This window comes from Corvus cornix, chromosome 7, assembly GCF_000738735.6.
Source record: "Corvus cornix cornix isolate S_Up_H32 chromosome 7, ASM73873v5, whole genome shotgun sequence".
Classification (NCBI taxonomy): Eukaryota; Metazoa; Chordata; class Aves; order Passeriformes; family Corvidae; genus Corvus; species Corvus cornix.
Window position 1 is genome coordinate 39135854 of NC_046337.1, and position 15295 is coordinate 39151148.

General features: G+C 47.3%; 1 long non-coding RNA gene across 2 annotated transcripts; it reads left to right on the forward strand.

Annotated features, from left to right (window-relative positions):
• The first annotated feature begins 482 nt into the window (after window positions 1-482).
• On the forward strand, window positions 483-12585 carry LOC109145763. 2 transcript variants are annotated; one of them, XR_005602377.1, is made up of 3 exons: window positions 483-766; window positions 4193-4269; window positions 12164-12585. It is a non-coding gene; the product is annotated as an uncharacterized LOC109145763 (long non-coding RNA). The 2 variants fall into 2 exon arrangements; XR_005602378.1 differs by lacking the exon at window positions 483-766 and adding an exon at window positions 2118-2264.
• Window positions 12586-15295: the final 2710 nt, after the last annotated feature.

Sequence of the window (15295 nt, forward strand, 5' to 3'; positions counted from 1 at the left end):
AAAGCATGGTGCAGCTCTGGGAGACTTGCATGTAATAATTTTAGTATTTGCTAATTCCCATCCATAATTAGGTCCCTTCGATTTTAGAGACCTATGTAATAATGAGACTAAATAAGTTGCTATGGTCTGGCTAGGCTGAGAAGACTTCAATTAGACAAACAATTAATTTATTATCTACACTTAACAGTGCCTTCCCTGGCTGTCCATAGCTAAGCCCACAAGCAAACACAGATGCTCTACCAGAGTTGCCCCTCAAAATTTCTCTTCATTGTTTATAGGGGAGCTCAGGTTGGATCCACAGTGTCTGTCTTCCGTGCTTTTCCACAGAAAACATATGTTGTATCAGCAGAGATTCTGGAGAAGGTATGGCAGGAGGGGAACTGCAGGCAGGTGGGTCTCACCAGGAAGGTGAGATGCACTTCTGAACACAGTAAGGGGCACTGTTTAATTTCTATTTCCTTCTTTTTCTTGTTTTTAGGTGTGGTCTTCCCTGTCACACATGGAAACAGCAGAGGTGCTCCCAGGAGCAAGCTGGGACAGGGACACGGCCCTTCCATTGAGGATTGGAGATGCATGGAATGACTTATGCCCCTGAAGTATTGCTGCAGCCCTTACACCTGCCCACAGCCTGGGCAGAGCAGCGCTCCTGGTCCCATCCATCTCTGCAGACACCAGCAGGAAACACTTCTCAGCTTTGTCATCCCTGTGAAAATGTTGGAGTTCAATATCTGAGACAAAAATGCAGCTGGGGTGTCTCTTCTTGATGGTAATATATTAAAAAGGGAAAATGGAAAGAAATAGCAGAAGCTGGAGGCAAAGCAGAGCCTTCCTACCCTTTACCTTGTATATCTAGAGAAAATTTTTTTTCTGTTTTCTTCACTTTTGGTTATGGCACTTTATAGAATCATAGAATCATAGGACAGTTTGGGCTGGAAGGGACCCCAGAAATTATTTTGTTCCAAACCCCTGCCGTGGGCAAGGACACCTCCTACGAGACCATATTGCTCCAAGCCCCATCCAACCCTTGAATGCTTCCATGGATGGGGTGTAAATAACTCTTCTTCTTTGTTCTGGATGTGTCTAAAGGTCTTGGGAGATAAACTGTTTCTCGAGATGAATTTCCTAGAGGGGAAAAACCACACAAGAAACTTCGAGGGCCGTCTATTGTTACAACATCATCTGATTTGACTGCGCAAAGCTGTAGCAGTCCTGGTACAGCCACAGATTTCAGCCTCTGCCTTAGAACTTTTTTTTTTTCCATAATCTAGAGGCCACATAAAAGATGCTGCCTCATCCAACTCAGGTTTCTTTAGTCACCAAGAATAAGGCATGAGGAGGCCATTAAGTCCGTTTTCTACCTTTAAGGCAGGTTTTACCCCACTCAGAGACCATGTTCCTCCTTCCCTTATGGAGTTATTTATCAGCTGAGGTCTCTTATTTGTGTTTTCTTTTTTCTCTCATGACCTGACACTCAGTTCTTGTTTTAGGTGTCAGAAGCCTGCAGGAGCACAACAAGGTCAGGCTATGGCAGAAAGTCCAAAGATTTGTTTCTTAATCTTGAGACCTCTACCCATCATAAAGGTGGTGTTGTGACATGGAAAAGCCGTTCCATGGAGCAGATTAAAAACCCAAACTAGACTTCTGGCAAGAATAACCTCAAGAAATTTGTTTTGCACAGTTGTCCTGGAGACTGGGAAGGGATTAAGTCACAAATTGTCTGTGCACAGGCAGCTTTGAAACAACCTTTGAGGAAGGCAACCTCTGTTTTACATGTGGATCAGTAGAACACAGCTGGAATTATCCTCAAGCTTCTGCCAGCCAGCAGCAAATAATTTTTTAAGCTGAAATCTGACCTGTTATCCTGGAAAATATGAGCCTCAGAGAGCTCCCAGTCACAGAGGCGAGCCCAGGAGAGGCTTGACAAGAGGAAATAAATAGCATCCTTCTGCAGAATGAAGCTGAGGAGGAGAGACAGCCTGCCAGACCTCGTGGTGCCCACATCCCTCAGATGTGCCCTTCCTGGAAGAGGTTGGATGGGGCTTGGAGCAAGCTGGTCTCATGGAAGGTGTCCCTGCTTATGTCATGGGGGGTTGGAACAAGATGAGCATTAAGGTCCCTTCCAATCCAAACCATGGAGTCAGTTCTTCCTCAGGTCTGCTTCATTTTTTCATTTCATTGAGGATGCTCCCTGCTGGCTGCCAGGCCGAAAATCACTAGAAGTTGGTAGTTTCGTTGCTAATTCCTGCTTGCCGTTTGCATGACGGGTAATGCTCTTTGATGTCATTCTTGCTTTCCAGAAACAAGCTTTTGTAGTGTTAGGAGTGGGGGGATTAACTCCTGCTGGCACGTTAAACCTCGGGTGCTGGTGCACACCAGAAGGGGAATTCTGCCGTATCAGAAATGCCTCTTCTGCAGTGAGACCGAACTGAACCAGCCCACCTGCGTGGCTCATGCTGCAATCCAACGATGTCAAGGCCAGCCCTGGCAGCCAAAGTCTTTGCCACAGAGGGCAGCCAGGGTTTCAAGGCATGTCCTGCATGTAAAAATACATTTGCATTCTATAGAAGCGCCCTTCGTCTGTGCTGGTGCTGCCCCGGGCCTGGCCTGAGGCAGGCGTAGGACAGGCCGCAGACAGTGTGGGCCTGAGCAGGCCATTTTGGAAGCAGGCTTCTCCTCACAGCACAGGCCTGGTGTAACGAGACCCGAAAGATCCTTAAATTTGATTCTAAGGTTGCCCCCTTCAGTTTTTCTCTGTCTTTCTTTTCTTCTGCCCTCACAACTGAATCCCATTCCCCTGAAATAGCATTTTTCATGGCTTAAGAGAAAGCAAGCAGGGCAGGAGTAAGCGGGAATAACCTAGGCCCCACAGTTTTCGGTGCTCCAAAAGTAGGGGGGAAGGTGTATCTGTCAGACGCCGACTGGTGTTTCATTCCTGGCTTGGCTCTAGAAAGCAGTTCAAACCTTCATAAACATGGAAGTGCTTGTCTATAGCTTCTGAAATCCCTGCAAATCCCTCTCTCGCCCTAAAATAATCCAAACCCTCGGGAGCCACAACATGTTTGCTCTTTCATCTGAGTCGTGCTTACTTCTGTATAAATGGGAAGTTCAGCCTGGATTATTTCTCTGGATTTCTGATAGCACCACTGGTGATAAAAAGATCCCTGCACACCCAACTATGTTTTGGTTAACGTGAGGGCTGAGCACAGTTACACACGGTATTTTCCACGGGACTTGAAGTCCTTGAGATTTTTCAAGGCAGCTTGTAAAACCAGCATGTTGCTTTTCTGGGGCAAGCCTGTCCCGGATAAATCCCGGGCCATGAGCTGCACACTGCCATTTTTTCCTGGCTCTGAGAGCCAGAAGCACTGGGCACGTAATGAACAGGACACAGCCGAGGGCGGCTGGATGAGCCCCATCTGGAGCTCCACAGCTCCTTTGAAAAGTGTGTCAAAAGGGGTCTGGCATGCAGGGGAAATGAGAACATGTGGCAGGTTACTGTGCCTGAAACAAGCCGTCCTCACAGCAGCCCGGCTTGTGCCTCGAGGCATCGCAGGGTCCTGCTGGAAGTGCCATTTACTGCTAGGCAGGAGCAGGCTGGCCTTGCACAGGTTTCCCTCTGCAGCAGCCCTGGGCCTCACAGCTGCTGGGGAATGTTCAAAGAAGGGACTCCGCCATGAGGATGGGGAAGGAGAATCTGACTGAAGAGCACCTGAGGTCACTTGGTTTGTTCAGCTGGAGGAGACTGAGGGGAGACCTTGCTGGGATCTGCAGCTTCCTCATGAGGGGCAGTGGACGGGCAGCACTGATCTCTGCTCTCTGTGATCAGTGACAGGACTGAGGGAACAGCTGGAGCTGTGTCAGGGGAGGGTTAGGTTGGATATCAGGAAAAGGTTCTTCTCCCAGAGGGTGGTGGCGCGCTGAACAGGATCCCCAGAGAATGGGCACGGCCCCAGGGCTGCCAGAGCTTCGGGAGCATTTGGACAATGCTCAGGGTGGGATTTTTGGGATGTCTGTGCAGGGCCAGGGTTTGAACTTGATGATCCTTGTGCGTCCCTTCCAGCTCAGGATGTTTGTGACTCTGTAATTCTATCAAACACAAATTGAGTGACTCCACTCCTCATCATCACAAGGGGATTTGGGATTTCTTGCAAATTCAGGGTTCCTTGGTTTCACATTGTATGTTTTTTTGCAGGGCCTGGGAAGCCCCTTATGGATGTGGCAAGACATGGCCAAAAACCACTCTGATGGTAGATGCTCCGTGACTGAATGGTGAGTCAACCATGGCATGATCCAGGCATTGCCACATCCCAGGAGCTATCTCATAGACTTTAAACAAGGTGGTTGATGAAGATATTTGAGTAAAATTTGTTGTTTGTGATGTCTGGTGGGTTGTTAGGTAAAGACAAGAGCTGGAAAAATATTTTGGGAGATATTTTGTTAGTGGGGTGCTGTAAAGCAAAGAAATTACAAGTTTGCCCAAGACCAAGACTGTAGGAGACGTGGGAACTGAACCTCTCTCCTTTGATTCCTGAATGCAACAGATTGTGTAAAAGCAGGGCCAAGAAGTGAACATGTCTGGAGTAAAATTATCCAGAGCTGTATCAGACAGGTCAGAGGGTGACAAACTGGTCCATACGAGTCACCAGTTATGCAGTGAATGGCTCCTTAGGATCCCAAGAGCTCACACCACCCTTCAGCTCTTGCAGAGTGTTACGTATTAGGAAGAAGTTCTTTACTCAGAGAATGGGGAGGCCCTGGCACAGGATGCCCAGAGAAGCTGTGGCTGCCCCTGGATCCCTGGGCTTGGAGCAACCTGGGATAGTGGAAGGTGTCCCTGCCCATGGCAGGGAGTGGGAATGAGATGGGCTTTAAGGTTCCTCCCAGCCCAAACCATTCTGAGATTCTCTGATTCTATCATTTTTATGCTATTTTTCATAAGTTTGCATAGTTGAATCAAGCCTGTGACCATTTTGTCTCCAGTTTGTTTTCAGTCCCGTGACCGTGATAGCCAGATTAGAAGCACATGTTCACTGTGCAGTTGTGAAATTGAAACTGAAATGCTCAGTTGACCCCCAAAGACTCTTTTTGTTTGTTGCATTAAAGTTAATGACTGCTTGTTCAACACTAGATAGGACACATGTGCTACATCAGTAAAAATAGATTTATTGCTGTGCACATTTTTTCCCAGGAAATTTGCATCAAAATGGTCCAAAAAGACCCTTGAGTTCTATTAAAACATTTGAAATGCAGTCTTAGATGTTAATCATTCAATGAATCAGAACCTAATAGCTTTTACTGATACCTTAAGAGAAATTTAGTAATCAAGTGATTTTAACAGGACAAGAAGTAACAGGCACCAACTGAAACACAGGAAATTCCACCTGAACACAAGGAAACTTTTTTTTTAGAATAAGGGTGGTCAGACACTGGACCTGGTTGCCTGGAGATGTCATGTGCTTTCCATCTGTGGAGATGCTCAAAACCCTGGACACTGTTCTTGGCATCCTGCTCTGGCTGACCCTGCTGGAGCCACAGCTTTGGACCTGCCAGCCTCGACCACTTAGCTGTGACCCTGCTGGTCCCTGTGTCACCAGAGGCAACAGAAAGTCCTCCCTGCAGAGTCCTGGCTTAGTCAGGGTTTCAGAGGGTTTCACGCTGCAGTCCCAAGGCACTGCACAAGGCAAAGGAAAATTTTAGAGGGATCGTCTCCCCTCTTGAGTGCATCACCTTGACTCAGAAAGGACTTGGAAAGTGTGGGTTAATGTTTATAAGCTTAGAAATGGTTCCTGACTTCTTATTTCAAGGTAAGCCTGCTGGATTTAGGACCACCCCTGCTTCAGAGCACCCAGAGCCAGGCTTCAGGAGCTGGGCGTCCCCTTGCTTATTGTTTCCCAGTGTCTCTGTGTTTCTGGTCACCAGGCTGTATCTGGGAATAGTGGAGGAGTGGCAGGGAGCATCTGCATGGTTTTTGTCTGTGTGAAAGAGCAGCAGTTACAGAAAGTGCAGGATCTTGTGCCGACTTTGCTGCTTAGTCATCCTGCAGTAACTGTGACTTGGCAGCTGGTCTGATCCCGTCCCTTACAAACGTTTCCATTTATGGCTGGGATTTTTTATTTCCCTTTGCCTCCAATGGCCACACAGCTGGAAGGCTTCCAAAAGGGAGAAGCCATGGGTTTACATCAGGAGAAACCAGCTGGGTATATTCATACCTTAAGGTTGAAGCCTGTCTCCCAGGAACACACCACCCAGGATGCTCCAGGGATTCCTTAAGGGATCGTTTTGACCCGAAGCGGGTGCTCTGCCTGTCTGGTGGCAGGAGCACAGATGTCATTGTGGTTGTCAATATTTTCCTTGCCCAGGGCTCAGATAAGCTGGGAAGGAGAAAGCTGCAGCCATGTGACCTGGTTGTCCCTGCGAGCAGCTGGGTGCCGTGCCTGGTCCTGCCAGGGACACGGGAGAAGGGGTGGCCATGAGAGCAGATGCTGGAGACCCTCGGGGCTGTGCTCATCCCGAACGGCTCCTGAGTGCTCCTTGCTGGCCTCTGGGAAGAGAAGATCTGGGACTCAACATGTGGGATCCAGGTTCCCTCCAGGCGTTACAGATGTGCAGGTTTACGCTGTGCTCTGCTCCGGCAGGCCAATGGAAAAAAGCATTCCAGGCTTATGAAGAGCTTTAGGGCAGATAAAGCAGAGTCATGACCCGAGCTGGAAAAGGGATGTGCCTGCTGCAAGCTTAGTGCCGTGCCTAGAGCTGGAGCCTCTGGGGGAATGGCACTGGGATGCTGCACCCCATCTTGTGACTTGTCTTGTGCCAGTTCCCCATGTCCTGCCCACATGGAGAGCACGGATCAGTGGCCTGAGAACAACTGAGGAAAAAAATTCAAATAATTTTTCTCGCCCACGGCACCAGATTGGAAAAATAACTTATCTTTCATTTAAGGCCAGATTCCAGCAAGGCACTGAAAACTCTGTACTTTTTGCTCCTGCTCCATCTATTTTTGTGGAAATTTAGTGTGTGAAAGAGGTGGCTGCAGGTGGGGTTAGACTCCCCTCCCAGCCCTCCTTTTTTTACAGAAAGGGTGCAAGGATGGGAGCACTGACCTGGCAGCCTCCTCAGGTTACAGATAACCTCACCATGTCTGAATTGTTTCCTTTCAAACCTTTGGCTGGGTTCTGGATGTTCTGTAGAAACACGGGAATTCTGGAGAAACCTTCTGCAAACAGAACATCGATTTTTTCCAGCCAGAAACGCCTAATCTCTGCCAGAGCTGATTCCTCCACAATCAAAGCATTCAGCTCTCCTGAACAGGGAGTCATCACAGGAAGAACAAACACGGTGTTATTGCCAGGACCTGCTGAGGGAAGTCCTGTCTACAGCTCTTGTTATGATAAGGATTCAAGAACAGAAGATCAGAGCCATTTAAAACCACCCCATCACAGTGTAGAATCCCTCACCTTCATCCCTAATTCCCAAGTTATCCCTTTCCCAAGAGATCAAGTCCTACCCAGTCTTTTCTCCACCCTAACAGGGAGAAGGAAAGGAGAGAAGCTCAGAAAGGAGTGAGACCCCAAAGTGCTCCCCCCAAATCAGAAGCCACACTGGGATGGATCCTGTGCCGAGCACCTTCCTCATGGCCTGGATCTGGGACCTTCACCTCCCAGGGATGGAAAGTCCAACTAGCGATTTAGGGGGTCCAAGGAGCTGCTGCTGGGGCACTAGTGGGGAATCCTGGTTGGGAGGCAGCACTGGAACTGCCCCCAGAGAGAGGAGAGTGACCCCACCACCATGCAGAGGGGAACCCCAACACTTAGCACAGGGAAATGGGGAGCTACGATGGAACTGGGACACTGGAGTGGGTGGGATGCAGCTGATGGCTCATGAGAGCAGGCTTCTGGAACACACGGTGTCCTGTGCAGGGCAGAAGATCTTGTGGAGGGATATGTGGAGCAGTGGGTCAATCCTGCTGTTCTGAGGGGCAGCCCCATGGAGTGACAGGGCATGGAGACTGCAGTAGATGAATATTCAAGTGGTGGATGTGTCCTGGGATGTCTCTTCTGCACAGGGAAGGGATGGAGGTTATTACAGGGCCTCCACAGGGGCACAGAGTGGAGATTGTCTCCTATGTGTGTTTAAACTTGTATCACCTTCTTAATTTTTGGTGTTTTGTAGGGTGAGGGAGTTATCATGTCCCACCCAGATGGTCCATGAGGAAAGGTAGCACCTGTAGAGCGTATCTGTTAAGGGTGTGATGATGATAAATGACTTTGTCATGCAGGAATGATACAAACACGTATCCGAATGGCAGCCCTTAAATACGTATTCTCCTGAAATGTGGACTTTGGGCTCCATGAAAGCAACTCCCATTTCTGGCAAAGGACTCCGAAGTCACACGATGCTGTTGAAATTGGGCCTGGGGCTGGGGCTGCTCACAGGTGTCAGCAGCTCCAAGGCAGCAAATCCAGACTGTAATCTTTGCTGGCACTTCTGGTTCAGGTCCTGTGTGCTCCAGCCATGGATTTTCTTGGTGGCTACAGCATCTACTCCCAAGGCTACTGAGGGACAAAGACAGACCTGGCACCTCCTGTGCTCCCACACCTCTTCCCAAAGATTTCAAGAGCAAAACCCTGGACCAAAGGCAAGCTTGCTGTTTGCTCCCAGAGGCAAATCAGGACAGAGGCTTTGCCAAACCCAGCTGCTCTGTCCTGCTGCCAGCCCTCGGTCCTCCTCCAAGGAGATGTCTGTCCACTGTGGTCTCTCGATGGGATCCGAGTGTTCTTGATGAGATGCCTGGAGAGCTTAATCATCCCTGGTCTGGGGTTTTCTGTCAAGCACTCCTACAGCCTTCAATTATCTGGATTCCCCAGAAGGGATGTGGGAGGCTGATTTCCCCACAGGGCTTCCAGTGGCTCCTGCAAGTCCTTTCTTCCCCCATCCCTGCTCCAGCGTCCTTTCTCACTGTGCTTGTCCTTGTGCCTCCCCGAGGGTGGGGTCTGCTGGATCATATCTCAGTCACAGACTCACCTTTTCTCTCTTTGTGTCTGACAGAGATGTGCTGAGCAGACAGACCGTGGGCTCTGCCTTGGAGGCAGCGAGGTGTGCAAAGGTGAACCTGGGCTGCTCCTGGGGATGCTCATGTTGGCCTGAGCTCACACAAGTTCAGCTGTTAAACCTTGAAGCTTCTTCTCCTGTGAGCAGGCAAGCCTGCCACAACCACTACCACAGGTTTAGGAGAGGCACAAATTATTTACTTCATGACTTCATAGCAGAGTACATTTTTAATTCATTTACAGTAGTTCTGCTGCTGTCCGAAGACGTGGGTAATGCCAACCCTTTTGGGACCCTTTAGAGTGGTGCAGGGGAATTCTCAATGTAAAATGAATCTCTAGCTTCTATGCCCAAGAAGACAATTACAAAAGAAATGAGTAATGCATGATTTCTTGCTCATTTCTGTGTCTCTCTTTGCATTTTTATCTTTGTAGATCGAGGCTGCCAGAGCCTGGATGGAGGAGGGACAGAAGGGAGGGTGAAGAAGTGTAGGCAAAAGAACTGTAGGTAAAATGAAAAGCTGCAGGTAAAGGAAGAACAGTAGGTAAAGAAGGACTGTAAAAAAGTGTGTGTAAAGGAGGTGTATGTAGAACACAGTGAGTACATGCCTGCACTTTCCCCTCCTCGCTCTTCATTTTGTTTATTACACACTGAAGCTGGAAAATCTCAACCCTCTTTGGACTGGAGATAAGCATTCCAGTTCCACTGGCAACCCTAAGGAAAAGGAGTATAAACATAAGATGTTATTTACTGCGTGTGGGATCAAAATGATTCCATTTGGTGTTGGAGGTCGGGCTCACGTTAATGCTGCAATTAAGCACGCAGACTTTCAGTTACCCTGGTAAAAGGGGATGTTGCATCTCCGGCAAAAATATCTTAACTTCCTTGTGACCCTGATCTCTTGGCTTGATTTAAGGTACCATCAGAAAGAAGTCCAAGGAAGGATGGAATATAGCTCTCCTAACTCACTCTGCAGAGTATTTGCTTTGTCTCAGGGGAATACCAATTTAATAATGAATTTTTTTTTGTTTTGTTTTGCTATGGGTTTTTCGGGGCAGTTTTTGTGTTACTTTGTAATAACACCTTTGAAATCGACTCAGACAAGAATCCTTGTCTTAACACTGATTACGTATCTAATTATATTGCATTTCTTACATGCCTGAAACTCCTGTTCAAACTGCTATGGCACTTGGTGCAAATACCATTTTCCTTCCCAGTGATGGGAGAGGGGAATTTTTTATTGCCGTGTTGTATTTGGCCAGGAGGACAATTCATTACGGAATTCTACATTTCTTTAGCATAAAGAGAGCCACGAATGGGATGAGGGCCTTGTTTTGTGTTGGAGCGAGAATTCCAGCATGTATGTAAGGGAAGGGGAGGTGTTAAGTGTCATGCCAAAAGCACAAGCAACACCCTGCTATACGTGACCCAGAGGGCTGCTCAGGGTTCCCTGGATCCACATCAAATACGTGAGAAGCAGCAGCCATGGAGCAGTGGAAAAGCTCAGCAGCCCCAGGAACAGCAGCTGGGTGGCTGCCCACCACCCTCCCCAAACAGGGATATCTGGAGAGTGGGGCAGCTTCCCACAGCCTCCACCCCTGTGGAGGGAAGCAGGTCCTGAAGGGCTCAGCACATAAAGCCAGGCCAAGGAGGGCTGGAGACAAGCTGGGATTTTGCTTCCTGAGTGTATGGTTGAGGTGGACGCAGATTTCAGGGGTCTCACTCCGGTTCTGAGGCACCTCTGTGTGTGTGTACCTGTGGCATACACTGTTAGCGAGACTTGAATCAGCTGCAAAATTTTGGGGTTCCAAGTTATTTTGCAAATTATTATGATTGCAAGTTTAACCTGTGAAAACTTTGGCCCTGTATTCAGGTCAGGAAAGGGGTGACAATGGAATCCCTTGCTCCAGGACTGCACTGGTCTTCCAGAGAGTTTGGGGGAATGGAGTGAGTAGTCAGACATAGCTCCCTACAATGGCAGAAGCTCATTCCTGAGCCTCCCCCCACCTCTTGAGAGGAGATAAGGATTAGGGGTTTTCAAAAACCTCAATTTAATGCTTTGTCTTGATGAGTATCTTTAGTAGCAAGTTGCGATGTTGAAATCACAGATTTTCTTTTAGGACCTGAATCACAGGTCCCTAAAGCCAGCAAAACCCCTCTCACTGGTTGCAGTGTTGGGGTTTTTTCCGAATTTCCTTTCTAATTCCTCTTTACAAGTCCCACTGAAATGGGAATTACACATAATCCGCCTCAAGGATTCAGCTCCATACAAGGGCTGATGTTGGAAACACTGGTTTAAAACCCAAGGGCAGAATATCGTGGTTGCAGAGACAAAGCTGGGATTAAAGACACGATTAGCATTTCAAATAAATCAGCTCAATTACTGACCCCCGAGGAGGCTTTCCCTCCTGAGGGAAGTCACTGGAACCAGGGCCAGCCCCCTTCCAGCCCAGCAGCCCACACTGATATATTCCCAGATTCAGAGAAAAAGCCTTTTTTCCCTATCTGCCCCCTTTCAGCCCCCTCTTTTCCCAGGATAAGGCACTAATTAATTCCTTTCCTTTCTATTTATACCCGTTAGTCACTGCAAAAGTGTCCCCCATAGATTTACAGTTCGATATAATGAATATGTCTTGAGGGAATATTATTCATGCAATTAGCTGAAATCTAACAGAGAAAATCTCTATTTTATTTGTAACCTTAGCCAGAGTAGTCATTTCATGGTGGGGAGGGGGGGTGGCTGTAGGCTGTACCTCCAGGCTCCAGCAAATGTTTAGATAGGAAGAAAAAATGAATTTTCTTTCCTAGGTCTGTACATGGCGTTAAGGACCGTGGGTGGGGTGGGATGGGATGTGACTAAGTTTTAAAAATGTACTTTTTTTTTTTTTTTAACCATCACTAGTAAAAGGCTAGGAAGGGGAGTGAGGTTTCCTCTATAAACTATGTGGGTTTTTTCTCTTAATTTCATGGAAACACCACTGCAAGTTTTTCCTTCTCGTTTCTCTGGTGACAAGAAAATAAAACAAATGCAGCTGGGTCATTCTGCTCTCACTGTATTGCACCACGAAGCCCCAAAGACACAGACCATGTGTTTTAACTCTTTTCCCTCCCTACTCAGGGCTGCAAAACTACAGATGGCCTGAAATCTCCACAGAGATATCTTGGGATTATCCAGCATGTGCTCCAGACCACGGAGGCATCAGCCATCACTCTCAGGTCCTGCCCTGCCAGAGAGCTGGAATGCAGTTGCTTCACTATGCAAAGGTTCTTCTCCATGAGTCAACAAATTTGGGACTCAACTGTCCTGACTGGCTGCCTGGAAAAAATGTGCTGCAAGAGGGGAAAGCATCAAAAAGCACAGATTGGGAAACTGGTAAAAGGGGAAGTATTCTGGGAGAAAGGGTTTCAGCCCATCCTTTCCCCGCTCTGTCTCTGCTCTCTGTCCACCCATTTTTCATGGAGTCGTAGAATCTCCCGAGCAGAAAGGGACCCACAGGGATCACCCAGTCCAGCTCCTGGCCCTGCACAGACACCCCAACAACTGCACCCTGTGCATCCCTGAGAGTGTTGTCCAAACACTCCTTCAGCTCTGGCAGCCTTGGGGCCACTTTCCTGGAGAGCCTGTTCAGTGCCCCACCACCCTCTGGAAGAAGAACCTTTTCCTAATATCCAAATCCTAAACTTAAATTTTTTGCTTGTTGTCTTCACATAATGATCTTGTGTTGGTGCTGCCTGGCATCTCTGGGAGAACCTTGGGCACCCTTCCTTTCCCTGGCATTGAAATGCCTGAGATGGCTCTGCCACCCCCTGCACGGTGGTGAGGAGACCCAGAAACGCTCTGGGACTTTGCCCTGCCAGAAGGGATCAGTCCCAGAAGAGGCTGAGCCACCATGGAAAAGCTGACTTTAGACAATAAGCTTGGACTGAGGAACTGAAGGTACAATATTTATAAGCTCATAATCATGGCCTCAATTACTCCAAAGACCCAAAGAAATTGTGCAGCTTGGCACAGGAGCATCCCTGCTGTTTCTTCAAGCTGGTGTTCTCAAACCCATTCCGAGAAGGGAAGTGTTGAGTCGACGGGAGATAAATCTTGGAGCAAGGGCCTCCACACTAGCAGGGTTTAAACAACCATTTCAGGAGGATTATTAGAACTCATGGAGAATCAGGCTTTCTCACCAGTGTATCTAAACAGTGCAGAGTCCCTGGGATATCTTCATCCCCTAAGGATCTTGAGCTCTAACAAAAAAACACAAGACCACAGATACAGGCCTGTGCCTGGCAGAGCTTCAAAAGTGCTGTAGGTTGGGAAAACCTTGGAGCTGTTTAAAATAAAATTCTAGAAACTCCAAACAGTCCTTCCTTATGTGTTAGCAAACAAAAAATTTGCAAGCACGCAAAAGCTGTGTATAAAAACTGGGTGCTAAGTAAATAAGAGCTGCAAGAGCACAGGGGACTTAAAAGTTAACACTGGGATATTAAAATAGGAAAAAGTACTCAAAGCCTCAGATTGCACTTGTGTGTTCATGAGGACTCTCTAAACATCCTGGAGCAGTTGGCTTTAATGGGCTAAATCCCAGGAAATGCTGCTAAAATATGGTATCAAATGAACATTTGCTTTTTTCTTCAGAAAGATCCCCCTTTGTGCCTCATCTTACCGCAATTTGAGAATGTCAGACTCAGTGGGGGCTGTTGCTCCTGTGCCTGAACTGGGTTAATCTAGAAAAACTAAGTTTATTTTCTTTTCTTTAGTATATATGTGTTCCTTTAATAGATGTCTTCTCCTGGGCAAGATCTGCCAGAGATGCCTTGGAGTCAGCCAAGTCTGTTTTGGGAGGATGGTCCAGCACAGGAGATAATTGTAGTAGGATTCTGATGGAGAACATCTGATGAAGAAGAGGAGGGGGATGAAGTTTACTTCAGGCACTTGGAGAAATCCTTAGAGCCACAGGGAAAGCAGTGTGGCTGGGCATGAGCACCACAAGAGGTTTCTGGAATGGTTTGAAGGCAATTTCCTGATGGAGCTGATGAATGAACCAACCAGGAGAGATGATCTTTTGGACTCAGTACACAAACACAGGGAAGAACTGGCTGAAAATGAGAAGGATGGAGGCAGCCCTGTCTGCAGGGACTTCAGGGGGTGAGAGTGGTCACCAAAGCAAAGAGCAGAATTACAGCCCTGAGCCTCAGAGGGGCAGGGGTTTGCCTTTGGGGTGAAGGAATACCAACACATTGTACAAATTGAGCTCAGAAGTCACAACCCTGGAAGCGTCCAAGGCCAGGCTGGACAAGGCTTGGAGTGACCTGATCTCGTGGAAGGTGTCCCTGGCAAGGGAGGGGGTTGGAACTGGATGAGCTTTAAGGTCCCTTCCAACCCAAAGCATTCCTTGGTTCTGTGAACAGAAAGCAAGAATTTCAGAAAATGGCAACTACAAAAGGGCATAAAATCCGTCCTTCTGTTTGTCATCAGTGAAAATGCTGAGAATATCAACTGCATAACTCATATAACTCATTACAGAGAGTTGAAAAGCAGCATCCATTGTTTTCAGTAAGCATTTAACAATCTTGGCCTCGTTTTTGGTTCTCTGCTCACAGCTAGAAAACAAGACCCTCGGAGACAGCTACAAAACGTCAGAATCGCGTGAAGGGTGGATGCAATTGCAGACAGACAAAGGGAAACTACAGTAGCTGCTTTCCAGAGAACCCATAAAGCTGTTTCAGATGTACACACATGGTTTAAAAAGGGGAGTTCACATTTTATTGGGGGCTACAAGTCAGATGAAAAAAAGAAAAAAGAAAAAAAAGGATCAGATACACAGTTTATAAAGGAACAACTAAACAAACCATAAAACACATTTCAGTTTACAAGGGGATGTAAATGAACTAGTAGCCATCTGTGCTTTACTTCCAGTTCTGAAGAGTTGTAGAGGAGAGCAGGCAATCAAGCTTCTTTCATTCTTTCTACTCTTCATCTTCCTCCATTTCCTTTCTCTCCATTTTAAATGTAGTGGAATACTCAGTATCTGTTCAGTACAGTGTGTTCTGTGAGCTGCAATAATAATTTGCAGGTCAGATAGAATCATAGAATCATTAAGATTGGAAAAGAACTCCAAGATCACCAAGTCCAATATAGAGGATAAGTAACTAATCCATATCCATGCCCATTCTCTGCAAAATATCTTTCCATGAAATCTGCAGTTCCCCTGAAAGGAGGAAGAAAGAAAGGGAATTTATTTGAGGGTTAGGAAAA